Below are 6120 nucleotides of genomic sequence, written 5' to 3'. Positions count from 1 at the left end.
AAATGGACAGATTACCTAAGCAAAAGATTAACAAGGAAATAAAGGCTTTAAATGACTCACTGGACCAGATGGACATCACAGATATATATATTCAGAACATTCCATCCCAAAGCAACAGAATACAAATTCTTCTCTAGCGCACATGGAACATTTTCCAGAATAGATCACATCCTGGGTCACAAACCAGGTCTCAACCAGTACCAAAATATTGGGTTCATTCCCTGCATATTTCCAGACCACAATGCTCTGAAACTAGAACTCGACCACAAGAGGAATGTTGAAAAGAACTCAAATATATGGAGGCTAAAGAGCATCCTACTAAAGAATGAATGGGTCAACCAGGAAATTTGAAAAATTCATGGAAGTGGATGAAAAAGAAAACATAACTATTTAGAATCTTTGGGACACAGAAAAGGTGGTCCTGAAAGGAAAGTACATAGCGATATAAGCCTTTCTCAAGGAATAAGAAAGGTCTCAAGTACACAATAACCTAACCCTACACCTAAAGGAGCTAGAGAAAGAACAGCAAAGAAAGCCTAAACCTAGCAGGAGAAGAGAAATCATAAAGATCAGAGCAGAAATCAATGAAATAGAAACAAAAAGAACAGTAGAACAAATCAATGAAACTAGGAGCTGGTTCTTTGAAAGAATTAATAAGATTGATAAACCCCTGGTCAGATTTATCAAATTTTTTGAAAGAATTAATCAAATTGATAAACCCCTGGCCCGACTTATCAAAAAGAAAAGAGAAAGGACCCAAATAAATAAAATCATGAATGAAAGAGGAGAGATCACAACCAACACCAAAGAAATACAAACAATTATAAGAACATACAATGAGCAACATTGCCAACAAATTAGGCGATCTGCCAGAAATAGATGCATTTCTAGAGATACACAAACTAACACAATTGAACCAGGAAGAAATAGAAAACCTGAACAGACCCATAACCAGTAAGGAGATTGAAGCAGTCATCAAAAATCTCCCAACAAACAAGAGCCCTGGGCCAGACAGCTTCCCAGGAAAATTCTACCAAACAGTTAAAGAAGAATTAATACCTATTCTCCTAAAACTGTTCCAAAAAATAGAAATGGAAGGAAAATTCCAAACTCATTCAATGAGGCCAGCATTACCTTGATCCCCAAACCAGACAAAGACCCCACCAAAAAGGAGAATTACAGACCAATACCCTTGATGAACATGGATGTGAAAATTCTCACCAAAATACTAGCCAATAGGATACAACAGTACCTTAAAAGGATTATTCATCACAACCAATCTGTGGGATTTATTCCCGGGCTGCAAGGTTGGTTCAACATCTGCAGATCAATCAATGTGATACAATATATTAATAAAAGAAAGTACAAGAACCATATGATACTCTCAATAGATGCTGAAAAAGCATAGCATCCTTTCATGATCAAAACTCTTCAAAGTGCAGGGACAGAGGGTACATACATCAATATCATCACGCCATCTATAAAAAAACACACAGCGAATACCATTCTCAATAGAGAAAAACTGAGAGCTTTCCCCTAAGGTCAGGAACAGAGCAGGGATGTCCACTATCACCACTGCTATTCAACATACTACTAGAAGTTCTGGCCTCAGCAATCAGAAAACAAAAAGACAAAAAAGGCATCTGAATCAGCAAAGAAGTCAAACTCTCACTCTTTGCAGATGATATGATACTTAATGTGGAAATTCCAAAAGATTCTACTCCAAAACTGTTAGAACTCATACAGAAATTCAATAAAGTGTCAGGATATAAAACCAATGCTCAGAAAGCAGTTGCACTTCTATACACAAACAGCAAGACAGAAGAAAGAGAAATTAAGGAGTTGATCCCATTTATAATTGCACCCCAAACCATAAGATACCCTAGGAATAAACCTAACCAAAGAGGCAAAGAAACTGTACTCATGAAAGAAATTGAGGAAGACACAAAGAAATGGAAAAACGTTCCATACTCATGGATTGGAAGAATAAATACTGTGAAAATTTCTATGCTACCTAAAGCAATCTACACATTTAATGCAATCCCTATCAAAATGCCATCAATGTTTTTCAAAGAAATAATACAAATAATCCTAAAATTTATATGGAACCAGAAAAGACCCAAAATAGCCAGAGGAATGTTGAAAAAGAAAGCCAAAGTTGGTGGCATCAGAATTCCAGACTTTAAGCTACATTACAAAGCTGTCATCATCAAGACAGTATGGTTCCAGCACAAAAACAGGTACATAGATCAATGGAACAGAATAGAGAGCCCAGAAATAGACCCTCAACTCTATGGTCACCTAGTCTTCGACAAAGCAAGAAAGAATATCCAATGGGAAAAAGACAGCCTCTTCAACAAATCGTGTTGGGAAAATAGACATCCACATACAGAAGAATGAAACTGGACCATTTCCTTCCACCACACACAAAAATAGACTCAAAATGTATGAAAGACCTCAATGTGAGACAGGAATCCATCAAAATCCTTGGGGAGAACACAGGCAGTGACCTCTTTGACTTCAACCACAGCAACTTCTTCCTAGAAACATCACCAAAGGCAAGGGAAGCAAGGGCAAAAATGAACTATTGGGACTGCAACAAGATCAAAAGCTTTTGCACAGCAAAGGAAACTGTCAACAAAACCAAAAGACAGGGGCGCCTGGGTGGCTCAGAGGGTTAAACCTCTGCCTTCGGCTTGGGTCATGATCCCAGGGTCCTGGGATCGAGTCCCACATCGGGTTCTCTGCTCAGCATGGAAACTGCTTCCCCCCTCCTCTCTCTGCCTGTCTCTCTGCCTACTTGTGATTTCTCTCTCTGTCAAATAAATAAATAACATTAAAAACAAACAAACAAACAAAAAAAGACAACTGACAGAATGGGAGAAGATATTTGCTAATGACATATCAGATAAAGGGCTAGTATCCAAAATCTATAAAGAACTATCAAACTCAATACCCAAAGAACAAATAATCCAATCAAAGATATGGGCAGAAGACATGAACAGACATTTCTGCAAAGAAGACATCCAGATGGCCAACAGACACATGAAAAAATGCTCCACATTACTCAGCATCAGGGAAATACAAATCAAAACCATAATGAGATACCACCTCACACCAGTCAGAATGGCTAAAATTAACAAGTCAAAAAATGACAGATGTCAGCAAGGTTGTGGAGAAAGGGGAACCCTTCTACACTGTTGGTGGAAATGCAAGCTGGGGCAGCCACTCTGGAAAACAGTATGGAAGTTCCTCAAAAAGTTGAAAATAGACTTACCTTACAACCCAGCTTTCGCACTACTGTGTATTTACCCTAACGATACAAACGTAGTGATCCAAAGGGGCACGTGCACCCAAATGTTTAGCAGCAATGTCCACAACAGCCAAACTACAGAAAGGACCTAGATGTCCATCAACAGATGAATGGATAAAGAAGATGTGGTATATGTGAGTGTACACACACACACACACACACACACACACACATATACATACACACACACACATACACACACAATGGAATATTAGGCAGCCACCAAAAGAAATGAAATCTTATCATTTGCAACGATGTGGATGGAACTAGAGGGTATTACGCTGAGCAAAATAAAGCAATCAGAGAAAGACAATTATCATATGATCTCCCTGATGTATGGAATTTGAGAGGCAGAGTGGGGGGTTGTGGGGAATAGGTAAGGAAAAAATGAAACAAGATGGTATCGGGAGGAGACAAACCATAACAGGCTCTTAAGCTCACAAAACAAACTGAGGGTTGCTGGGGCATGGAGGGGTAGAGGTAGGGTGGTTGGGTTATGGACATTGGGGAGGATATGTGCTATGGTGAGTGTTATGAAATGTGTAAGCCTGATGATTCACAGACCTGTACCCTGGGGCAGGTTTATTTAAAGTTTAAAATAATTTTAAAAATCTTTTTTAGGGGCGCCTGGGTGGCTCAGTTGGTTGATCAACTGCCTTCGGCTCAGGTCATGATCCTGGAGTCCTGGGATTGAGTCCCACATCAGACTCCCTGCTTTGCAGGGAGTCTGCTTCTCCCACTGACCTCTCTCCTCTCATTCTCTCTCTCTCTCTCTCAAATAAATAACTAAAATCATTTAAAATTTTTTTAAAATCTTTTTTAAAAATTACATATTTTAAATGTTTAATAAGGAAATCTCCCCTCCACTTATTACCCCCAAAAGTAAATCATTCAAAGAAACTAAAGCAGTGTTAGTTTTACTAGTAAAAGCATCAGAAAATGTATTTTCCTAAAGCTTAAGATAGAAAATTATTGTATATTAATATTATGGACCACAGAGTGATTAAGAATTACAAGTATCTAGATCATGTTGATATATAGAAATATGTTTATAAAACCATGTTAACTCAAAAATACCTGTTTTATACGGATGCACATTCATATACTTTAATAGATTTATAAGAATTTCTTTTTTTCAGACAATATCCATAAAAATATATTTATTCTTATAAATCTATTAAAATATATGAATATACTTGTGTTTCTATATCATTTGTCTTCAAACAAAACCTATTTCAAACACATTTATGTATATTTATTAATCTATTAAAATATATGAATCTGCATTGACAAATGTATTTTCTTTGGATCCCTTGGTTTCAAAAAAGCAGTTTCACGAAAAATGGTTCTAATTTATGAATAAGTATTCTTCACAGAATTTCATTGCTCAAAACAAATTTGAGGGTTTAGGGGAATAAATTAAGTAAATGTATTTACAGTAGAAATTCTGCGGCTCTAAACCATTAATATTAATCATAAATCTCTAAAATGAAAACATTATTATTATTTATCTCAAAGTCTTTTGTTTTCATCATGATTTATATTATTTTACTTGCATAAACAAATTTGTATAAATCTTATTTGCAATTGCTTAGTAACTTATTTTCCCAACCAAACTAAATTCTAACAGGACATATATATCTGTGTTCTTCACCATTATTTCTAGGGCCCCAGCCAGGGGATATAGTAGGAGCTCAATAAATTTTTCTGCAGTGAATGAATTACTGTAGGAACATCTTGAGGGACTAGCGCTTGGAGTTCCACACTTTGGGAGCTACGATTCTAAAGTTACTCAATTGTACAGTAACTTCAAAGAAAAAAAAATGTGTTAACACCTCTAGGCCACTAGAGATCCATTTAATGAAATTACTGCTATACTTCAGTGGAATCAATTACTACTTCAGGGAACTGTAGAGATTTCTCAGAAGCACATCATGACCTGGAAAAATTGTGCAAAAATCATTTTTTTTCCCTCTAAAACTCCAAATCAAAAGCCGCAGTAAAAATTTCAGTTACCCTGGAATAAGCTGAAAGGAATCATGCTTCCATCAATGCCAACAATTTGGGGGGACATAACTGGCAACATGAGATTTTCCATCAATGATATTTGTTCGTCTTAATACTTCAAATATGAAAAACAGATACTCCTTCTGGAAATGGCAAATTATTGACTGATTCTCTTTTAAATGATTTTGCATATAACTTGGGTGGTATTTTGTTTGGTTGATTGGCTGGTTTTCGTTTTTGTTTTTTGTTTTTTGGGTTGGAGGGGGATAGTCCACTGTTAAGATAGCTTTTAAAAATATTTAAAATATACAGTTTAAGGGCACCTGGCTGGCTTAGTCAGTAAAGTATGCAACTCTTTATCCCTGGGTCCTGAGTTGGAGCCCCAATTTGTGGGTAGATTACTTGAAACAATAAAATCTTTAAAAATAAATAAACAAATTACCATCGCAATCATTTAAAATAAAGTAAAATACATGATGTACCTACATGTTTAAGTTTTAGGATAGTTAGAAAGTGCTATATTTTTAAATAACCCTTTGGAAAGTTATATAATAGCATTTTTTTTAAATGAGAAAGCTGCGTACTTTTCATTAAATACTAAGATTCATTAATTTCCTCTACTTGCCCTCCAGAAGTGCTAAAAAAATGCTAATTTCATTATCTGAGAGAAGTACTGAAGTAAAAAAATAAAAATTGGTATAAAATTTAACTTTTTTTTCCAGTTACCAAAAAAATTTTTTTGAAAAAGAATTTCACCAGCTGTCAACATCCCAACATCACTAAAAGCTTAGCTTATGCCT

The sequence above is a fragment of the Mustela nigripes genome, chromosome 4 (genome assembly GCF_022355385.1).
Source record: "Mustela nigripes isolate SB6536 chromosome 4, MUSNIG.SB6536, whole genome shotgun sequence".
Lineage (NCBI taxonomy): Eukaryota > Metazoa > Chordata > Mammalia > Carnivora > Mustelidae > Mustela > Mustela nigripes.
This window is presented reverse-complemented; position numbering follows the sequence as displayed.